Genomic DNA, 24,825 nt, shown 5'->3' with positions numbered 1-24,825 from the left:
GTGCGCAGAATTTCTGGACAGGGTTTGTTGGCCATACTGACGACTCTGTTCAGGGGCTCTAAACACCTTGGTTTCATCTGCAATTTTATGGTAGTTAGATATGTGAGTCAGTTAAGTCTCCACCAAATTTCACTACAACAGACCTATTTATGAATTTATTAAAAATCTAGAGGCGAACTTAGTTTCTGTGAAATCGAGCAGCCAAGATACTTGTTATGTGTTTTTATATGTTTAATTATTTACAAAGCTTTTGTTTGCAACTTGATGTTAAATGAGAATATATAACGATGTGTTTTATGGAAATACAAGTTAGTATATGCCTATTTGAGATTGAGTTTAGTTGCTAATTATTAGAGTGTGATTTGAATATGTGTATAGTTACTAGTCTATGGGATATATGTGCAAGGTGATTTATTTAAGTGTTTACTCAAGTTGAATTGGTGATGCTAAATTATATAACTGTAAGTTCAAATATTATAAATTATTAAGTTTACTTAATTGTTTAGGTGCCGCAAGTCTGGGCGGGTAATTTTCCTTAATTGTTTAGGTGCCGCAAGTCTGGTCGGGTACTTTTCTTGCTTGTTTACTTTTATGTTGCTGCAAGTTGAGGCAACTTTATTTTGTTTGGTTATAAGATTAAATTGTGGAATTGAAAAAAAGGTGGATAGTCCTAATTATGAATACTTCATGCCCAAATTTTCCAAAATTCCCCTGTATCTAAATCTATTTGACTTATTTGATTTCAATGATTTGAAAGCATGTTATGATTGTTAGTCGTAATACGTATAGGATATGTCTGGGTAAGAACATTGAAATGACTTGTGGGTTGTATTTGTGGTATGGTTATTCAAGGTATTGTCCATATTACGAATAGGTCATGCTGAATTTTCCGTAGAAATATTATCATAAGTTACGTGTTCTCGTATTAAATAATATTCTGAGTTGGTAGTAAGTTTTAAACTATAATGTGTGCTACTTGTTATATGCTATATAATGTGCCATATGTATATATATACATATATATCGCGAAATGGTAGAAATAAGATAATCGTTTCAGAAGGATGCTAAAGTAGTATCTTTTTGCTTATGCTAGTGATCGGGCATTAAGGGCGTGAGACCAAGCAAAAGAAAAGATAAAGGGAGAGTTGCATAGTGGTTCAGTAGTTACGGATGGTTCGTGACGAGCAAAACCAGACGTTGGGAATCAAGACTAAAGTTGGATAAGATTTTGTATCAGACCGCAGTAACCGCATTAGCGGCATATCAAAGAATTAAGAATAAGAAATGGTGATGTCTTGGGAAAGCATCATGAGATAATTGTGTTTATACGAGTGTGACTAACTGCTAAAACCCAAAGGCAAGTATCCATATCATCACTAATTGTTCAAGTGATATTTATTTTAAATTTTATCATGCAAGTATTGCTTTCCCTATTCTCAGTTTAGAATCGATAAATATTTTACATCTCGCTGAATTAAATAATTCTGTTTATGCAAGTACCCTCTGCTATTCTATGTTCAGAATAGTTTAGTGATTTTACTTCTCAAATTACTGTATTTATAAATATTTTGGATTTTGAAAAAGATGATTTTGTTGCGAGAATTTCTCCCCAAGTGAATGGGGGAATAAAAATTATTTAGGATGTCGAAAGATTCGGCTCCTTTTTCAATAAAAAAGGTTTTTAAGATTGGAATGATTACTGGTTACTGGTTATTGGTTATAGCGTAGGTGATCGACATATCGGTCCAGCTGTAATATCTTTCAAGGCTAGTTATGCCTTTTCTGGAGCCCAATAGGTACCGTATATCTTCGGGATACGGGTAGTACCTATATTTACGGTATGGCTGCGGGATATCGGTATTATTTCACGACTGATCATCGGAAACAGCATGAAATGTTATTGGTTCCAATCAAAATTGATATCTAAATTTCTTTATTATTTTGAGAATCATAGAATAAATGATTTATCAACTGATTCTATTATGGATTAAAAGTACTGATTCTGTTTTGGATTAAAAGTGAATTGTGGCTTTGATTAAGTTTCTGATTTTGAGAATACTTAGTTTGTTGTTAAATATCATAGGTGGTATTAGTATAGATGACTGATGTAGACTTCAGTATGGGTGTTGTGAGCATCAAAGTTCGTATTGATATCTAATTTGATATGACATCAAAATAAGTATTAATATCAATAGTTGAGTTTTGAGTAAAGTTTATGATTCATCCATAATCATTGCTTCTTTTTGTTGTGGTGGTTTACGATATTTCCGTAAACACTGTTTTACGAGTTTGATTCTTATCAATATTTAAAGTATTGCTGAAGCCTTTCGCTTGAAAATATCAAAAAGAGTTTTATGATTCAACAATTATGATTTCAAATGTTCTGCTCTAATGCAGATGTCGGTTTTATATAAAAACAACCATATATATATTATAATGATCTTGTTGAGCATTTCTTCCGCTCATACTTGCCTGTTTTTAAATTTAACCTCTAGTGAGGATTAGTTTGCGCTGTTTAGCTGCGTAATTCGAGGAAGCAAAGAAGAAGCTCTTGGAAGGTGGTTGATCCAGGGTTTGCAGGCTAGTGTAAGTTTTATTGTGTAAAGTTGTTTATATTATATTATATTATATTATAGTTGTATATTTTATTTGGGCCTAGTATACTTCATTTCGAAGTTATACTAGTGGGTTTAATTTTGAGATTGAGATTTGTTGAAAAGAGTTTTAAAAGAAAGTGAAAAATTTATTTGTGGAATTTGGATATCTTATTTCTAGAACTGTAACCTTAAAAGATCTTGGAGTAGTTTAGGGTAATAAATGATAAATATCTTTCGCTGGCATTTATTTATTGATTAAACAGGTTGATTTAGATTGAGGTTTCATAGTGACGACCAAATCCTCTGACCCCGGATTTGGGGGTGTTACAGGTTGGTATCAGAGCTGAGGTTATAGTAAACTAAAAACAAGAGTCTGTAGGAGTGTGTATATCTATGTGAGGATGATTGAGCTCATATCGAGTTCCTGTTGGACTATCGGATATAGTGCCAACGAGTAAGTTAAGGTAGGCGCATTCGTTCGAGATGGTTGTGTTGAGCTGGATGAAACTACGGGAAGCTGCAAACTTCTATGGTGGAATTTTCTGAGGCTACTATGATTTAACGACAATTACGATTATTGATATCCTTGGAACATGAAGGAGCGTCTAGAATCAGAGGGCGAGTCAACTGAAGAGTTCAAATTGAAGATAAATATTAAGACTTTGGCAATACCTTCTATTTTTATAATTTCTTTTGTCATCTTTCAAAAAGAAATAATTATTAGAGGATATATTCCCTAACACCCGTTTATTCATTTTGTGCCAGAATTTTGTTCTCTGGACTTCATTTCCTTCAGAAATATCATCTTTGAAATCTTTTCAGTTTTATTCATTTGATTTTGGATTCTTTTAATTTTCTTTTATTCTCACAGAGATGAACAACCCTAACTATAGGGGACACAAGGTATACCTGTCTGTGTGATAGGAGTTGGATGGGACGCCATCACTTGTGTGTATTGTGAATACATGAAGGTTAACAACCTTTAGTAGTGTCTTAATTTGGACACGCAATACCAAGTTCATTTGATCATATTGATCTCTCAGTTATTATTTCATTTCAACAATATGTTTTCTCAAATTCAGATTATATCCTGTTATGATATGAAATTCTTTTCTCTTTGAAATTCCATGATTGTATCATCGCAAATATTCAAAGGTATGCCAATCAAGTTAAGTTGAGTTATCTTGGTCAAGTCAAAGTAAAGCGATGTGACGGAATTACCAAGGACGACATTGAAATGCAATGCGATTAAAATATCAGTGGCATATACCGAAGTCGGTCTGTTTCTTTATTTCCCTCTCTCTTTCTTTTTCTTTCTCTTTATCTTTCTCTCTATTCTTCTTTCTCGCAATCTGTAAAAGGGATTCTATTGAGAAAGTGGTCAAAGAATGTGGATGGAACAATAATGCAGAGTGAAGCTCACGTGGTAACTGTGTGGTATAAGGAATTACAGTGTTATCAGAAATTTTGAGAAAAGTTGCGTTTGCAAGATTTGGAAAGTTGGTAACAAGACCCTTAGTGCTTTCTTCTGCTGATTCCGAGGACGGAATCCTTATAAGGGGGATAAATTGTAATATACCATATTTTCAGATATTATTTTTATAATTATTTGGAATTATTTATGTGATTTTATGTGAATTTTGGTGAATTATCTGATAATTCAAATTGATGTTTGGGTGTTTATATGTGATATTATTTGAGTATTTGAACTTTTATATGTCAAGAATAAAATTATTTTTATGACTTTATAATTACAATAATTATTTTTGGGATTTTATAAAATTTAGAAATCAATATTTCATCAATTATTTAGCCCTGTATGATTTTTTGATTTATTCGTATTTAATTCCAAAATTCTTCAAAAATTACGAAACTCATATTTATTTAAGTTTGGAATAATCCGAGAATTTAAAATTATTTTGGAAATTTTTAGGTTTAATTTTACCCGCGCTTTGAATCGGTTAATTGCTAAAAGCGGGTATAAATTGCCTTTCAAAAATTGTTTTAAAATTACGAAATTTATGTTTTTATAAATTTCGGAATATTTGTAACATTTTAAGACTATTTTCGTGATTTTCTGAATTTGTTTCAAGTGCAGCTCAGTTCGTTAATTTTAAAATACGGGTATAGCGCGCAAGTCAAAAATACTTTAAAAATTATGAAAATTATATATTATTAGTTTAAATTATTTCGGGAATTTTAAAGTTATTTTGGTAAATTTCAGGATTGTATTTACCCGTAAATGGTTCGCTAAATTGTTAATTGTGGTGTTGGATTCAGATAGAAAATAGATAAAGACTACAATTTATCAATTATCTATCTAATCTCTCTTCTCTCTCCTTACTCTCACATCACCCCCCTGACTGTTTCTTCCTTCACCGCCTCCCTCCCACAACTCTGTCGACCCCGCTCCTTCTTCTTCTCTTCTTCTCTTTTTTCTTTTTTTTCGTTTTCTTCTTCCACTCTTTAGTTTAAACCCCCTGAATTTGTTTCTTGAACAGGTATAGATACGTATATATATGTATGTATATCTCGGTTTCGTTTTAAACTCAAAGATGTGATGTTATGAAGTTTTTGGTTATGAGGATTCAAGGGAGTCAGGGGGCTCGACCTCGGTCAAACACCCACGATTTGGGGTCGATCGGAGGTCAGTCGACCGCCGACGGTGAACCCAGCGAGCCGGTGGTCGTGGTTGATGCTTCTGGTTGCAAGTTTTTGCTGAAAATAATTAATTTGCGTAGTCTTGATTTGAGTTCTTGAATTATTCAGTGGATTAACTTGTTTTGGATTTGATTCGTTTGAATGTTTGGTGTATATTTGATTAGGATTTGTGTTAGTGTTTTTTAAAATAGTTGATATATATATTAAAGTCTAAAATTTTTTTAGATTTAACAAACCCGAAATTGATGATTTATTCCAGTTTGAATGTGTGGTTGCTAGTAAAATATTAATTGGAGTAGTTATTTGGATGGATTTTATTCCGAGTCTTAGGAATTTTAGTTGTTTATGTATAAAAAATTGGTTATAGTAGTTGGGCATAAATTTTGAGAATTCGATAATGGCTGGTTGTGATGTTGTTAATTAGTGATACTAAATTACTAATGGTGTATGTATATATATATATGTTGGTTTTGGTTAGCATTCGAAAATAGATTAGTTGATTGGGGTTTTAATCCGAAATTATTGTGTAATTTATTGTAGATGATTGGTTAAGGTATTAACGAACGAGTCATGACAAATTTTCTCTAGAATTATAAGTGTAAAAGAGAGTCTAATGTATCATTGAAATTGTAATATGAACTATTAATGTTTGCATGCTAAGTGTTTGATTATTTGCATAATAGAGATTATGGGTTTAGTTAATTGTTAAGAATTGATTAAAGTTGTTAATGAAGTTTAAGTGCAGAAAATTCAGCATTTTCCAGGAAACTGTCATGTTTTGGATGACTGTTTTGAGACGTTTTGAGACCTAATTGTTTGATGGTTAAAACATAAGAATTATAGGTTTATGATTAATTATATGTTTGTAAAATTTGGTTACTACCAGACTTGTACAAATTGAGATACAATCTATTTAGTGCAAGGTGCGCAGAATTTCTGGACAGGGTTTGTTGGCCATACTGACGACTCTGTTCAGGGGCTCTAAACACCTTGATTTCATCTGCAATTTTTATGGTAGTTAGATATTTGAGTCAGTTAAGTCTCCACCAAATTTAACTACAACAGACCTATTTATGAATTTATTAAAAATCCAGAGGCGAACTCAGTTTCTGTGAAATCGAGCAGCCAAGATACTTGTTATGTGTTCTTATATGTTTAATTATTTACAAAGCTTTTGTTTGCAACTTGATGTTAAATGAGAATATATAGCGATGTGTTTTATGGAAATACATGTTAGTATATGCCTATTTGAGATTGAGTTTAGTTGCTAATTATTAGATTGTGATTTGAATATGTGTATAGTTACTAGTCTATGGGATATATGTGCAAGGTGATTTATTTAAGTGTTTACTCAAGTTGAATTGGTGATGCTAAATTATATAACTGTAAGTTAAAATATTATAAATTATTAAGTTTACTTAATTGTTTAGGTGCCGCAAGTCTGGGCGGGTAATTTTCCTTAATTGTTTAGGTGCCGCAAGTCTGGGCGGGTACTTTTCTTGCTTGTTTACTTTTATGTTGCTGCAAGTTGAGGCAACTTTATTTTGTTTGGTTATAAGATTAAATTGTGGAATTGAAAAACAGGTGGATAGTCCTAATTACGAATACTTCATGCCAAAATTTTTGAAAATTCCCCTGTATCTAAATCTATTTGACTTATTTGATTTCAATGATTTGAAAGCATGTTATGATTGTTAGTCATAACACGTATAGGATATGTCTGGGTAAGAACATTGAAATCACTTGTGGGTTGTATTTGTGGTGTGGTTATTCAAGTTATTGTCCATATTACGAATAGGTCATGCCGAATTTTCCGTAGAAATATTATCATAAGTTACGTGTTCTCGTATTAAATAATATTCTGAGTTGGTAGTAAGTTTTAAACTATAATGTGTGCTACTTATTATATGCTATATAAAGTGCCATATGTATATATATACATATATATCGCGAAATGGTAGAAATAAGATAATCGTTTCAGAAGGATGCTAAAGTAGTATCTTTTTGCTTATGCTAGTGATCGGGCATTAAGGGCGTGAGACCAAGCAAAAGAAAAGATAAAGGGAGAGTTGCATAGTGGTTCAGTAGTTACGGATGGTTCGTGACGAACAAAACCAGACGTTGGGGATCAAGACTAAAGTTGGATAAGATTTCGTATCAGACCGTAGTAACCGCATTAGCGGCATATCAAAGAATTAAGAATAAGAAATGGTGACGTCTTGAGAAAGCATCATGAGATAATTGTGTTTATACGAGTGTGACTAACTGCTAAAACCCAAAGGCAAGTATCCCTATCATTACTTATTGTTCAAGTGATATTTATTTTAAATTTTATCATGCAAGTATTGCTTTCCCTATTCTCAGTTTAGAATCGATAAATATTTTACATATCGTTGAATTAAATAATTTTGTTTATGCAAGTACCCTCTGCTATTCTATGTTCAGGATAGTTTAGTGATTTTACTTATCAAATTACTGTATTTATAAATATTTTGGATTTTGAGAAAGATGATTTTGTTGCGAGAATTTCTGCCCAAGTGAATGGGGGAATAAAAATTATTTAGGATGTCGAAAGATTCAGCTCCTTTTTCAATAAAAAAGGTTTTTAAGATTGGAATGGTTACTGGTTACTGGTTATTGGTTACAGCGTAGGTGATCGAGATATCGGTCCAGCTGTATTATCTTTCAAGGCCTATATTTACGGTAGGGCTGCGGGATACCGGTGTTGTTTCACGACTGATCATCGGAAACAGCATGAAATGTTATTGGTTCCAATATAAATTGATATCCAAATTTCTTTATTTTTTTGAGAATCATAGAATAAATGATTTATCAACTGATTCTATTTTGGATTAAAAGTACTGATTCTGTTTTGGATTAAAAGTGAATTGTGGCTTTGATTCAGTTTCTGATTTTGAGAATACTTAGTTTGCTGTTAAATATCAAAGGTGGTATTAGTATAGATGACTGATGTTGACTTCAGTATGGGTGTTGTGAGCATCAAAGTTCGTATTGATATCTAATTTGATATGACAGCAAAATAAGTATTAATATCAAGAGTTGAGTTTTGAGTAAAGTTTATGATTCATCCATAATCATTGCTTCTTTTTGTTGTGGTGATTTACGATATTTCCGTAAACACTATTTTACGAGTTTGATTCTTATCAATATTCAAAGTAGTGCTGAAACCTTTCGCTTGAAAATATCAAAAAGAGTTTTATGATTCAGCAATTATGATTTCAAATGTTCTGCTCTAATGCAGATGTCGGTTTTATATCAAAACAACCATATATATATTATAATGATCTTGCTGAGCATTTCTTCCGCTCATACTTGCCTGTTTTTAAATTTAACCTCCAGTGAGGATTAGCTTGCGCTGTTTAGCTGTGTAATTCGAGGAAGCAAAGAAGAAGCTCTTGAAAGGTGGTTGATCCAGGGTTTGCGGGCTAGTGTAAGTTTTATTGTGTATAGTTGTTTATATTATATTATATTATATTGTAGTTGTGTATTTTATTTAGGCCAAGTATACTTCATTTCGAAGTTATACTAGTGGGTTTAATTTTGAGATTGAGATTTGTTGAAAAGAGTTTTAAAAGAAAGTGAAAAATTTATTTGTGGAATTTGGATATCTTGTTTCTAGAACTGTAACCTTAAAAGATCTTGGAGTAGTTTAGGGTCATAAATGATAAATATCTTCCGCTGACATTTATTTATTGATTAAACAGGTTGATTTGGATTGAGGTTTCATAGTGACGACAAAATCCTTTGACCCCGGATTTGGGGGCGTTACAACTATGCCTTGATGGCAAATGCTGATAGCAGTTCTGAAGATGTTGAGTTAAAGGTACCTCAAACTACTTATGTCTTTCATACTGATGATATTAATGAGTTGAGAAGATATCTTAAAACCATGTTTATTAGTTATAGAGATCAAACTTTAACATGTGAAAGATTAACTTCTGAAAATCTTGCCTGTAAAAAGAGGAATGATTATTTAGAAAAAGAGTTAGTCATGTTCCATCAAACTCAGAAAGATAGAGATGATGCTTTCTATGTTAGGGATGAAGTACTTAAAATGAATGAATCTCTAAAAACTGAGTTAGAAAAGGAAAGAGAGATTATCAGGACTTGGACTAACTCTGGCAGAATAACTCAGAATTTGTTAAGTAGTGGAAACTGGAAAGAGACTTAGGGTATGGAGATGATAAGAATGATAAAGGAACTGTAGAAATTAAGCCTATAGTTGTTAAACAAATGCCAAAGGTAAAACTTGTTAAGTTTGTAGCTATAAAGTCTAATACTGAGAAATTAGAAGTTAAAGAGGAATTAACTTCTCACAAACTAAAACATGAAAAGCCAACTGGAGTTAACGTAGGCTTAATGACAAAGAAGCAGCTTAAGCATAAGCTGAAAGATGTTAAGAATATAAACAAGGTAAAGTCACCTAGGAAAAATAGGAATTGTAATAACCCCAATTTTTGAGAAATTTTTGAAACCCTTATGAATAGTGTTTTTGCTGAATGAGAAAACTTTTCATGCCACACTATGTAGGGGTTCTGATATGGATATTCTGAGATTTTATTAGTACTTTATATGGGATATAAGTGTATGAAAAGATCGTCAGAATCCAAATCCGAACACTTTGATTTTTCCCGGAAATACACTAGATACGGAGAGAGTTGAGTATAAGGTAACATGATAAAAAGGATTTAAATTAAAGGATTATAATAGAGGATCATAAAAAGGAATATAATGTATTGAGAAAGGTTAAGGGAACCTAAGTAATAAGATCCCGGGTATGATCCCTCAAACGATAAACGAAAACGAAAGTTAAACGAACCGTATAACAGATCAGCGGTCATTAGGCAAACAATTAGGAAGTTAATCAAAGGGATTAGAGAGGATGATGTCACCCAACTAATGAGAAGAGGACAAGGAGGGGAGGATGACATCATGAGGATGACACAAGCATGACATAGAAGGGAAGGAAGTGTGGTTGAATTATAACCACACAAAATCAAGGTTAATTAAGTAATTAACCAAAAACAACACAAAAATCAACCAACCAAGCCAAAACATTTCATTTCACCAAACAAAACACAAAAATCTCTCTTCTTCTTCTTCATGCTCTCGGCCCATTTCTTAAAAATTGAAGATACAAGCTCTACCACTTACTATTTAGCAAGGTAATTATCTAAGCTTCCCCATGGATAGTTACATACTTCCTATAAGTTTAAGCTTCTAATTCCAAGCCAATCTTTTTCTATAAATCATGGAAGAAGATGGTGAATAGTGTTTTTCAAGAAATAAAATTTGTGTTCTTGAAGTTTTGTTTAGATTAAGCTTGGATAAGGACTTTAAGGGTGATTCCAAGCCATTATCTTGATTCTCCACTCTCCAAGGAAGGTATAAACTACAAACCCTAGCTTTAGTTTTGAGTAATTAGGAATGAATATGTTTGATATAGTATATGTGAAGCATGATGCTTGATTGTTTGAAGTTTGGTTGAGTTTGTAGAGATTAGTTGGTTTTGTGGTATTGTTGGAGTTGTAAATCTTGATAATTAGTTAAAGAACCTAAGTAAAGCTTTTAGTTCATGTGGGGAAATAAGTATAAATGGTTAATGTGGATTTGTTGGGGCTGTTATGATGTGGTTTGGATGGTTGTTGGTTGTATGATTGATTTGGGGTTGAATTGTGGTTGGTTTTGAATGGTTTAAATTGGGAAATCGCGTAAACAAAGCCGTCGTAACGTCCGATTTTCTGTAGACTGTTTTTGTGCATAACATTAGGACCCGAGAACCCCCTGCTAGATTTTGACCATTGCCATGTTTAGATAGCTCATGTTACGAGCTTCGTTTTGATATGTAGTTCGTTCCATTCCGATGCACGGTTTAGGAGAAACGGCCGTTTCAAGTAACGGCGTTTCGTGAATGAAACTTTTCCCCTCGCCTTACTTTGAAACATAGGTTAAAGACCAAAAAGGGTTAATTAATGCATGAAACATTTATGGTAAGTGTGTTAGGCAGTTGGTAAGACACTCGCGAAGGAATCGCCTTAAAACTCGTAAAGGTTAAATTATTAAAAATGGTGGAGCCGAGGGTACCCGAGTGACTTAAGCGAGTCAGTAAGCGCAAAACAAGCGTTAGAGTCTAAGTTAGTTAAAGTATAGATTTACAAGTGACTTTGGTTTAATTCCAACTTACTTGTTGTTTATAGGTTACCAGACTCGTCCCGAGCCTTTTATCACCCCAAGTCGCTCAGGCAAGTTTTCTACCCGTTATAACTGTTGTTGTGATGTATATATGTATATGCATTATCTTGCGATAGATGCATGTTGGTTAATTAGCAAATGTTGCAATATATTGAAGCATGCTGCTATGGTATATATATATGCATGCCTGTTTCGTATTCTTTCCATATATATATTTGTTGATTCAGTTGATAATACCTATGCTAGAGGATAGCGGTAATTTGCATATACCCTTAGTATAGGGACCCAAAGGTGAACATATTTCTAAATCGGGAGTCGATGTTCCCGAGTATAATATATATATTTTTATATATATATGGTTATAGTTTTCAAAACTATTAATCGAATAAGGTTTATTCGATAACTTTAACTTTATTTTATTATTGAATATTATTTCGAATATTCATCCGAGGACTTATGACTCCTTTATTTTATTATTGAATATTATTTCGAATATTCATCTGAGGACTTATGACTCCTTTATTTTATTATTGAATATTATTTCGAATATTCATCTGAGGACTTATGACTCCTTTATTTTATTATTGAATATTATTTCGAATATTCATCCGAGGACTTATGACTCCTTTATTTTATTATTGATATTATTTCGAATATTCATTGAGGGCTTATGACTCAGTTATATTATTTAATGATTATTAATTGGATAGTCATTTGAGGATGTATTGACTCCTTTATTTTATTTAATGAATATTATTTATAATATTCATTCGAGGTATTATGACTCCGCTTATTATTTAATAATATTCTTTATTTTATTTAAGAATAATGTTCGATAATCAAACTTACTTTTGATATTCAAATAAAGATATTACTTTCGTATAAGTATATCTTTGGTTATTTAATACTCATTTCAAGTATAAGTCTTACAACTTCTACTTCAATTATTTGTATAAAGATTATTCTTTATGGGAATATTATTTAAATAATAATATTCAGTCATTTTCTAAATATTCTGGGACTGATTTACTTCATTAAATCAGCTTTACTCCAAACACTCTATAAAGTGTTTTCGAGTCTTCAAAATGATTTTTAAAAGATAGAGCGGATCCCAAACTCATTTTTATATTTAAGATCTTCCTTTTAAGGGGATTTAAATACTCGCTCAAAACCTGAGGGATCCGGCTCTGTGGTGTGTTTTATATTCGCAATAAGGTTGCTGTTTTGTTAAATGAATTGATTACTTACCCAACACTCGGGAAGTAAAATTCTTGGAACAAGTTAATCCATTAACAGGCATCGCCTGGGAAATATCGGTGAGTTTTCCTTTCCAACTAGATACGACTTCTTGGTGGAGCCGTATCAACAAGTTCTACTTGGGGAAAGGGGGAACGAGCTTTACGTTTCAGAGTCATGGATTTCATCTGAACTAGGAGTGGCGTAAGTGGTCGAGTGGCGCCGGCCCAGCCTTATTATATTGGCCCAAATGGCCTGGAAGTTCCGCTAAGGCGGTCCATTCCTTAGGAGTTCAGTGTTCGGTTGACAAGTAAATCCGACAGGTTCTCCTCTACATGTAGAAAATGGTGGGGTTGTACTACTACGACTGATCATCGTAAGTGGTCTTCCTGGCGTGGCAAACTCCCGTAATGAGTTCATCATCCATTTGGATAATTCTGCAACACTACCCGTAGCATTTCGATCGAAAGGCTACTAATGGGTGGTTGCCGAAGCATTGACAGGGTCAAACATTTTTATTGGTGTATCCATTGAATGAAGTATCTCGTAACTTCATTTCTTTTCAAAATATTTCAAAGATCAAATATTTTCAAGTTTTATTTGTGGTCTCATCTATGGGATGACCTCGTGAATCTTATTATACTTCGAACAGTAGTAGTTCAAGTAGATTTCTAAAAAAAATGGTATAAGTATAGTGAAGTAATTGGTAACTTCATCTTCTTTTAAAACTTATATCTAGTGAGTAATTACCTTACTCATGATAAAGAATTCTAGTAAGTATCCATTTAGATACTTGTATTATGGTTATCACTATATATTATCTTGCGAGCTGTAAGGCTCACTCTTGCTTTATTTCTTCATCACACAACAACAATTAGGAAAGATGGCCAGACTCCAGCAGACCCAGCGCAAGCGCATGGGAAGCGTCCCGCGTCTTCCCGATGATGTTGTGGCTGTTATAGCTGCAGAGGTAGATCCATTGGTAGATCAGGCATTCTATTTTGAGAATCAATTATGTATAATTATAACTTGTGGTAGATAATGGCAATTAACTGTAAATTTATCAAGTAATCATTTTGGGTTGTAATAACTTTTAAATTGTGGATTCAAAGACTTGTACTTATTTAAATTTCATCTCTGAGACTATAACAGGTTGTGGTGTGTGTTAGTGTGGGGTCACAGCATAAGGTTATTATTATTAATTAAGTGAAGTGATATTGTGGAGAGAAAGACCGTGACGACCCGGATCCCCGACCCCGGATCTGGGGGTGTTACAGAAATGGTATCAGAGCCAAGCATTATAAACCTCAGAGATGATGGGACGTTAAGATAATAAGTTCACTAAGATAATAAGAACTCTTGCCAAGTTCATAGTTGGACTACCTAACGTAGTACTGACAGTTAAAACCCTTATGGGAACCCTTATAAATGTAGCGATAGAAGCGTAGTTCGTTATCGTATAGAGTAGCAGGACTCCGAACCCTGGGGTTGAGGAGCAACAACGCGATGATGTTTTATTACTAATTGGAGATCGGATTGTGGATCCGATAGAGTGTCCTAATGCAGGACCGGATGATGTTGATATTGAGGATGTAGCGGTTGAGGATGTTGTCCTAGAAGGGATAGTTGTTGAGGAGGATCCCATGGAGGATCCTGACAAGATTGGATAAGGACCACTGATGAATTGATGACCATGGTTAGGTCGACTACCGGAGGTTCATTCAAGTTTGTAAAGATAGTAGCCCCTTTAACGCGGCTTACTCGTAAGACTGAGAAGTTCGAATGGACAGAGAAATGCGAGAACAACTTTCAAGAACTGAAGCAGAGGTTGGTGATGGCCCCTATGCTGGCGTTGCCGGATGGAAAAGGAGATTTTGTGAAGTGTAGTGACGCTTCGCACAAGGGCTTAGGGTGCGTGCTTATGCAGCACGGTAAGGAAATCGCGTACATGTCAAGACAATTAAGGTAATATGAAATTCGATATCCCCGCCCATGAGCTTAGGCTCGTGGCAATAGTTTTACCCTAAAGATTGGAGGCACTACTTGTTTGGAGAGAAGTGCGAGAATTACCTAAGCCATAAGTGCACTAGTACATTTTCACATAGAAAGAGCTCAACATATGCCAGAGGAGGCAGTTAGAGCTAATCAAGAATAATGATTGGGAGATTCTGTATCATTCGGGAAAGCCAATGTGGTGGCTGATGCCCTTAGTAAAAAGGAGAGACTCAAGATGATAATGTCCTTTGGGAGAGTTTATAAGAGATTTGGAAATAGTAGTGAAGGTAACCGGAGCCGGTACCGAAAAGCTGTTTGAGATTGCAATAGAGACCGAATTATTGGAAAAGAGGCATATTGTGCCAGAAAAAGGTGATGAATGAAGGCAGAAAGCCAACAATTAGATAAAAGATTAATACCGGGAAAGATGATAAGGGAATAGTGAGGTATTCCTATAGAATTTGGGTTCCGAAAATTCAAGAGCTTAAGGATGAGAACTTAGATGAGAGCCATAGTTTGAGGAATAGGATTTAGGGCAAACCCAGAATGTGATAGTCAGGGAGGTTGCCATCAAGAAAGAAAGAACCCATAACATAATAGAGTGGAAAACAGGGTTTTTAATGTATAAGATAACCCCGATTATGGGAGAAAGGTTGAAACATTTCATACTAAGGAAACAGAAAGTCGAGTAAGGAAAGGAGACCCGAGACGGTACTCCTATACGGCAATTCATGGACCTGTCTAGACAGAACTTAGACTATTATCCCCAACCACCACCCTGAGGAAACAATGCGGTGAGAAATTCTTTCAGGTTCTTTAAGTCGCTAAGCTCTCAGAGTTCCAAGGAACAAGCTGACCTAGTGGAGGCAAGAGCCTGGCTAAAGGAAATATAGGAATCATTAGAGATTCTAAAGGATTGATGAATCACAAAAGATTGTTTTTGTCACTTACCCTCCTAAGAGAGAGGCCACCCTGCTGGTGAAAGACCAAGAAAGGCACGGAGCAGAGGTTAGAATAAACTGATTTAAGTTCAGTCAATTATTTTCGGGAAAGTAATTCCCAAAGATAAGGAGATAGTGTAAAAGCTTTAGAGCCAGAACAAAGGCAGACGAGTATGATGAATTATGAATCTAAGATGTAAAAGTTGTCAAGATTCGTTCTGAGGACACGAATCCAGAATGACGGGATGTTTGAAATCAATGCTTATGTAGTGTTGGTTCATGTAATGGTTGTAATGGAAACGAAAATAAAAAGAAACTGAAGTGGAAAGGAATATAAAGGCGATAGAGTTTGAGGAATGATAAGGAAGATGGGTATGAGGAAACCCTAAAGACTCGTAGCAATAGAAATAGAAAAGTATGTAATCGTCAGGATGAGGGTGATTTACCATGAGTTAAAATTGATGGTTGAAGGCATAAGAGATACATATATTTTATTCCCTTTAAGTTGGGAGGATTCGGGGAAACCTTGAAACAGTTCGAAGGATAAATAATGAGACGCGGATAGACTGAGGAGACAAGGAAGTAAGAAATTAGGAAAAATTGGATGAAGGAAGTGACCTTCAAGAATGTGAAGTGTAAGACCGGTGGCATGATACCCAGAAAGGGAGACGCCAGGTATGAAAGATATCCCAACATTGAGGTGACTGTTGAGATAAACAACAAAAGTAAATAAGGAATTATTAAGAAGAAGTTCATGTTGAACATGACCATATCTTCCAGAACATCCATGTTATCATTACCAAATCAGGAAAGAAAAGCGGATGACCATTGTTATCTTTTGGAGGCCATATGGATTGACCTCAATTTGAATAAGGATGCTATTATGAAGTTAGGTATAGACTATCGAGGTGGGGAATGTTGAATAAGATAATCTATCAAGGATATATGACTTGATTTATCCATGGAAGGATGCAGGTACCTTTTAAAGGTGGAATTAAGGATAGAACATTGGTAACTTAAAATGAATCCTAGGGGACTGCATAAAGGTTGGCATGTCACCCTTAATAGGGACAGTATGAGTTTTGACAGTATGATTGGGAAAGGGTTAAGGTAACAACAACCTTTAAGAATCAGTGGAGAAATTTTTCAGAAGTATATAGACAATGGTTCTACTATTAGTAAATGGTATTGTGATATGCCCTGTATCTAGGGAATACAGGAGGAACGATTGAAGGATAACCTTAGAGGTTTTATAAGGAAAAAGGTAATATTCAAAATTCTCAAGAATAGAAATGTGGATAAAGGAAATATGACGTAATTATAATGATGCCAAGTGGGGCACGTGTTGAACCACAAGAAAGTATGAATCGAACCAGTAAAGGTCGAAATTGTTCAGGGCAATTAGGGCCCAGGATAAAAGATGTTCTAAGTATGATTAAGAGTCAGTCATGACAGTGATTAACCTCTAAAGACTGAGGGCATAACTTATGGAAAAATGGTGATTTTTTTTTACTCATCTGATTTTAAGGAAAACATCTTCACTCAAGCAGTGATCGGAAATAGGGTAGAAAATTAGTGAAAGTGGTTAAGACGACATTGACTGTAAGGAAAATTTACTATCAGGAAAGGCCAAAAGGCGGCCGACACTTTAAATGTAAGAGAATAATTATAGGCGCTCGTGCGAGAGGAATACAGTGATGATGGTTAAAGCTGTGAAAGTTGTATTATGGTTTGGAAGATTGACATTCCTTCTGATGAATGTGCAATACCCAACTGTAATAGTAGTTGGTAAAGATTTAATTCGTGTAATCGCCATGAGCGGGCTATCTATCTCAGAAGATACTATCTTGAGAATAATCCAGGACCATGGTTCAAAAAGGACTAAACGAACCTTTGAGTTAAGTCTTCTATTGAAGGCATATGATTAAGAATGGTATTAACCTGCTATCGTTGTTTTGATTGAAACTCTTCTGCAATTTTATCTGCTTCATGTCATGAAAGTATGTCAGGATCAAAGTGTTCTTCATGAATCAGGAATGGTGATCATGTTACCTCCTTAGAAGGAATTAGATACGAGATGTATGGACTCCGTATGGTTAGCTATTAAGACTTCATGGAAAATGAATGACTACAGTAGGTCAGTGGTGGACCATAGTAAGGAAGCAATGATTCTGCGAGTAATGAGCTGATTACAACCGTGAGAGTTGTATTGGAATGGGTGTTGGGATTGAGTACCACTAATCGGGTTGTGGTAGTGTATAAGTTATCATTGATAGACTAATTAAGTAGAGTATTTACCTATTGAATATTTATTCATCCTTATCAATTGAGGGTCGTATGACTATACGAGGAAGGTTGTGATGCAAGCATAGAATTCTAGTAACGATGATGTCTAGAATGAGATCCCAGATTCGATTTTCAATGTCGAGGGAGTTTCAAAGGTGATTGTGTATAAGCTCGAGGAAGAGCATGGGTCCATAGAATGATGGACGGGATAGCGAAAATATTTAGGCATGTGAAATACGATGCTATAATACTTGATGTTGATATAAATACATATATGTTTTGTTCTCCTATGACAAACCTCTATAGTTCAGAGGTAGATTCCAAGCCAGATATTTTATGGCAATATTTTTTTTTACATATATACAATTCTCTTCAGTTCGTTCTTTTCTCTTCTTTTCATTTCAAGTAAGCTGAGAAGAACAACCCTTCCAGAAGGGGAGGTATTGCCGAATGACTATCTATCTTTGTGATAGAAGCCTAGTAGGATACCATCTATTGTTTAGTTGCTTGTCAAGTACTAAAGGCTGGCCACCTTCTGTACTAACTATGCGATATAACAAGTGTTCATGATCATAGTGATCTCTCAACAAATTCCTTTACTTCTATTTGATTGATCAAACTTTGGGAAATAGAAACAGCTGGAAAAAGGAGTAATAAAGTGGTGGTAGTATGCGGAATGGAAACACATTCGTGATACTAAGGTTGACGTGGTTATTAAAAAGTTATAGAACGCTAGAGAGCAAAAGTATAACTAGTATAATATTAGGAACGGAAGATAGTAGCGACTACGAACTGGGAAAAAGGATGGGTAGTGAGAAGCAAAAGCTATAATGATTAGAAGCTATGATGAGAGTCTGTGTAATAGACTTGAAAGAATTTGGAATGATCACTTAACGCGGATTAAGTTATCTTACGATAATAGATCATATGTCAGTATTGAGGTATCGCCTTATGAGATCCTTGAGGGAAGACAATGTCGATCTCCCTTATGTTAGGATGAAGTTGTAGAGCGCAAGATGCTCGGACCCGCAGTAGTCCAAAGGACCAGGAATATAATAGATCTAATCAGAGGACGACTGGTAGTAGCCAGGAAGGACATAAGAAGTATGTCGATTTGACACGAAAGGACAAAGAATAGGAAGGAGGCAACCTTGTATTGTTAAAAGTATTCCCTTGAAAAGAATTAATGAGATTCGGAAAGAAAGGAAAGCTAAGTCTACAATTTGTTGGACCCTTGGATATATAAAGACGTTTGGGAAGTTAGCATATGAGCTAGCCTTACCCCAGAACATGTAGCAAGTCATAACGTGTTTCACGTATCAATGTTAAGGAAGTGTAATTCGGATGCCAGATAATAGGGGCATATGAGCGCATAGACATGCAACCAGACGTAACCTATATGGAGCAACCAGGAAGGGTATAGATTAAGAAGGAACAAGTGCTTCAGGAGAAGGATTACCAAACTAGGCGGAGTTTGGTGGTAGAACCACAATGTGGGAAAATTGACTTGAGAGTTAGAAAGTGCAATACTAAGAAGGTATCCCTATTCATTTCTATCTGATTCCGGGACGGAATCCTTTTAAGGAGGGGAGACTATAATAACCCCAATTTTTGGGAAATTTTTGAAACCCTTATGAATAGTGTTTTTGCTGAATGAGAAAACTTTTCATGCCACACTATGTAGGGGTTCTGATATGGATATTCTGAGATTTTATTAGTACTTTATATGGGATATAAGTGTATGAAAAGATCGTCAGAATCCAAATCCGAACACTTTGATTTTTCCCGGAAATACACTAGATACGGAGAGAGTTGAGTATAAGGTAACAGGATAAAAAGGATTTAAATTAAAGGATTATAATAGAGGATCATAAAAAGGAATATAATGTATTGAGAAAGGTTAAGGGAACCTAAGTAATAAGATCCCGGGTATGATCCCTCAAACGATAAATGAAAACGAAAGTTAAACGAACCGTATAACAGATCAGCGGTCATTAGGCAAACAATTAGGAAGTTAATCAAAGGGATTAGAGAGGATGATGTCACCCAACTAATGAGAAGAGGACAAGGAGGGGAGGATGACATCATGAGGATGACACAAGCATGACATAGAAGGGAAGGAAGTGTGGTTGAATTATAACCACACAAAATCAAGGTTAATTAAGTAATTAACCAAAAACAACACAAAAATCAACCAACCAAGCCAAAACATTTCATTTCACCAAACAAAACACAAAAATCTCTCTTCTTCTTCTTCATGCTCTCTGCCCATTTCTTAAAAATTGAAGATCCAAGCTCCACCACTTACTATTTAGCAAGGTAATTATCTAAGCTTCCCCATGGATAGTTACATACTTCCTATAAGTTTAAGCTTCTAATTCCAAGCCAATCTTTTTCTATAAATCATGGAAGAAGATGGTGAATAGTGTTTTTCAAGAAATAAAATTTGTGTTCTTGAAGTTTTGTTTAGATTAAGCTTGGATAAGGACTTTAAGGGTGATTCCAAGCCATTCTCTTGATTCTCCACTCTCCAAGGAAGGTATAAACTACAAACCCTAGCTTTAGTTTTGAGTAATTAGGAATGAATATATTTGATATAGTATATGTGAAGCATGATGCTTGATTGTTTGAAGTTTGGTTGAGTTTATAGAGATTAGTCGGTTTTGTGGTATTGTTGGAGTTGTAAATCTTGATAATTAGTTAAAGAACCTAAGTAAAGCTTTTAGTTCATGTGGGGAAATAAGTATAAATGGTTAATGTGGATTTTTTGGGGCTGTTATGATGTGGTTTGGATGGGTGTTGGTTGTATGATTGATTTGGGGTTGAATTGTGGTTGGTTTTGAATGGTTTAAATTGGGAAATCGCGTAAACATAGCCGTCGTAACGTCCGATTTTCTGTAGACTGTTTTTGTGCATAACATTAGGACCCGAGAACCCCCTGCTAGATTTTGACCATTGCCATGTTTAGATAGCTCATGTTACGAGCTTCGTTTTGATATGTAGTTCGTTCGATTCCGATGCACGGTTTAGGAGAAACGACCGTTTCAAGTAACGGCGTTTCGCGAATGAAACTTTTCCCCTCGCCTTACTTTGAAACATAGGTTAAAGACCAAAAAGGGTTAATTAATGCATGAAACATTTATGGTAAGTGTGTTAGGCAGTTGGTAAGACACTCGCGAAGGAATCGCCTTAAAACTCGTAAAGGTTAAATTATTAAAAATGGTGGAGCCGAGGGTACCCGAGTGACTTAAGCGAGTCAGTAAGCGCAAAACAAGCGTTAGAGTCTAAGTTAGTTAAAGTATAGATTTACAAGTGACTTTGGTTTAATTCCAACTTACTTGTTTTTTATAGGTTACCAGACTCGTCCCGAGCCTTTTATCACCCCAAGTCGCTCAGGCAAGTTTTCTACCCGTTATAACTGTTGTTGTGATGTATATATGTATATGCATTATCTTGCGATAGATGCATGTTGGTTAATTAGCAAATGTTGCAATATATTGAAGCATGTTGCTATGGTATATATATATGCATGCCTGTTTCGCATTCTTTCCATATATATATTTGTTGATTCAGTTGATAATACCTATGCTAGAGGATAGCGGTAATTTGCATATACCCTTAGTATAGGGACCCAAAGGTGAACATATTTCTAAATCGGGAGTCGATGTTCCCGAGTATAATATATATATTTTTATATATATATGGTTATAGTTTTCAAAACTATTAATCGAATAAGGTTTATTCGATAACTTTAACTTTATTTATTATTGAATATTATTTCGAATATTCATCCGAGGACTTATGACTCCTTTATTTTATTATTGAATATTATTTCGAATATTCATCTGAGGACTTATGACTCCTTTATTTTATTATTGAATATTATTTCGAATATTCATCTGAGGACTTATGACTCCTTTATTTTATTATTGAATATTATTTCGAATATTCATCCGAGGACTTATGACTCCTTTATTTTATTATTGAATATTATTTCGAATATTCATTTGAGGGCTTATGACTCAGTTTATATTATTTAATGATTATTAATTGGATAGTCATTTGAGGATGTATTGACTCCTTTATTTTATTTAATGAATATTATTTATAATATTCATTCGAGGTATTATGACTCCGCTTATTATTTAATAATATTCTTTATTTTATTTAAGAATAATGTTCGATAATCAAACTTACTTTTGATATTCAAATAAAGATATTACTTTCGTATAAGTATATTTTTGGTTATTTAATACTCATTTCAAGTATAAGTCTTACAACTTCTACTTCAATTATTTTTATAAAGATTATTCTTTATGGGAATATTATTTAAATAATAATATTCAGTCATTTTCTAAATATTCTGGGGACTGATTTACTTCATTAAATCAGCTTTACTCCAAACACTCTATAAAGTGTTTTCGAGTCTTCAAAATGATTTTTAAAAGATAGAGCGGATCCCAAAACTCATTTTTATATTTAAGATCTTCCTTTTAAGGGGATTTAAATACTCGCTCAAAACCTGAGGGATCCGGCTCTGTGGTGTGTTTCTATATTCGCAACAAGGTTGCTATTTTGTTAAATGAATTGATTACTTACCCAACACTCGGGAAGTAAAATTCTTGGAACAAGTTAATCCATTAACAGGCATCGCCTGGGAAATATCGGTGAGTTTTCCTTTCCAACTAGATACGACTTCTTGGTGGAGCCGTATCAACAAGTTCTACTTGGGGAAAGGGGGAACGAGCTTTACGTTTCAGAGTCATGGATTTCATCTGAACTAGGAGTGGCGTAAGTGGTCGAGTGGCGCCGGCCCAGCCTTATTATATTGGCCCAAATGGCCTGGAAGTTCCGCTAAGGCGGTCCATTCCTTAGGAGTTCAGTGTTCGGTTGACAAGTAAATCCGACAGGTTCTCCTCTACATGTAGAAAATGGTGGGGTTGTACTACTACGACTGATCATCGTAAGTGGTCTTCCTGCGCGGCAAACTCCCGTAATGAGTTCATCATCCATTTGGATAATTCTGCAACACTACCCGTAGCATTTCGATCGAAAGGCTACTAATGGGTGGTTGTCGAAGCATTGACAGGGTCAAACATTATTATTGGTGTATCCATTGAATGAAGTATCTCGTAACTTCATTTCTTTTCAAAATATTTCAAAGATCAAATATTTTCAAGTTTTATTTGTGGTCTCATCTATGGGATGACCTCGTGAATCTTATTATACTTCGAACAGTAGTAGTTCAAGTAGATTTCTAAAAAAAATGGTATAAGTATAGTGAAGTAATTGGTAACTTCATCTTCTTTTAAAACTTATATCCAGTAAGTAATTACCTTACTCATGATAAAGAATTCTAGTAAGTATCCATTTAGATACTTGTATTATGGTTATCACTATATATTATCTTGCGAGCTGTAAGGCTCACTCTTGCTTTATTTCTTCATCACACAACAACAGTTAGGAAAGATGGCCAGACTCCAGCAGACCCAGCGCAAGCGCGTGGGAAGTGTCCCGCGTCTTCCCGATGATGTTGTGGCTGTTATAGCTGCAGAGGTAGATCCATTGGTAGATCAGGCATTCTATTTTGAGAATCAAATTATGTATAATTATAACTTGTGGTAGATAATGGCAATTAACTGTAAATTTATCAAGTAATCATTTTGGGTTGTAATAACTTTTAAATTGTGGATTCAAAGAATTGTACTTATTTAAATTTCATCTCTGAGACTATAACGGGTTGTGGTGTGTGTTAGTGTGGGGTCACAGCATAAGGTTATTATTATTAATTAAGTGAAGTGATATTGTGGAGAGAAAGACCGTGACGACCCGGATCCCCGACCCCGGATCTGGGGGTGTTACAGGAATGGAAAGGAAGGTGTGAATAAAAGCAATGATTATAAGCCTGTTCCTAATGCTCCTAGAAAAACATGTCATAACTGTAGAAGTTCTAACCATCTGGCTTCTTTTTGCAGGAATAATAAGAACATAAACTCCTTACCTTCAAAGTCAGGAGTTAAGAGTCAGTATGTTAGATATAGGCCACAAAATCCTTGTTTTTATTGTGGTAGCTTATGGCATTCCATTTATACTTGTAAGGAATATCATAGTTTGTACTATGATTATTATCAAATAAAACCTTCTTTAAAGAAAGTTAGCATTGTTCCTTCTAGTGTAAGTTCTGATACAAAGTCTGATAGTGTAAATGCTGATAAGAAAAATGTTAACATAAACTCTAATGCTAAATCCGCTGCAAATGTTAACAAACTTAATAAGGCCAAAGGATCCAAGCAAGTCTGGATCCTTAAAACTAATCATTAGTGTTCTTTGTGATTGCAGGGCAACAGGAAAAACATCCTAGTTCTGGACAGTGGATGTTCAGGACATATGACTGGAAATAAAGCCCTGATATCAGACTTTGTGGAGAAAGCTGGCCCAAGTGTTTCTTATGGAGATGGCAACATTGGAAAAACATTGGGATATGGCAATATCAATCTTGGGAATGTCATCATTAAAGAAGTAGCTCTGGTCTCAGGACTTAAACACAATCTGCTCAGTGTTAGTCAAATCTGTGACAGAGGTTATCATGTGGATTTCTTTTAAGAACACTGTGAAGTTGTAAGCATATCTACAGGAAAAGTTGTTCTTAAAGGATACAGGCATGGTAACATTTATGAAGCCAAGCTTTTAATAAGTACTAATGGTTCTGCAATTTGTCTGTTAAGTAGAGCATCAATTGAAGAAAGCTGGAATTGGCACAAGAAACTCTCTCATTTAAATTTCAACAATATAAATGAACTAGTCAATAAAGATCTTGTGAGAGGACTGCCAAAATCAGTATTTGCTCCAAATGGCCTTTGTGATTCATGTCAGAAGGCAAAACGAAGAAAATCTTC

This window comes from Apium graveolens, chromosome 3 (genome assembly GCF_009905375.1).
Source record: "Apium graveolens cultivar Ventura chromosome 3, ASM990537v1, whole genome shotgun sequence".
Lineage (NCBI taxonomy): Eukaryota > Viridiplantae > Streptophyta > Magnoliopsida > Apiales > Apiaceae > Apium > Apium graveolens.
Note: the sequence above shows the minus strand (reverse complement) of the source record.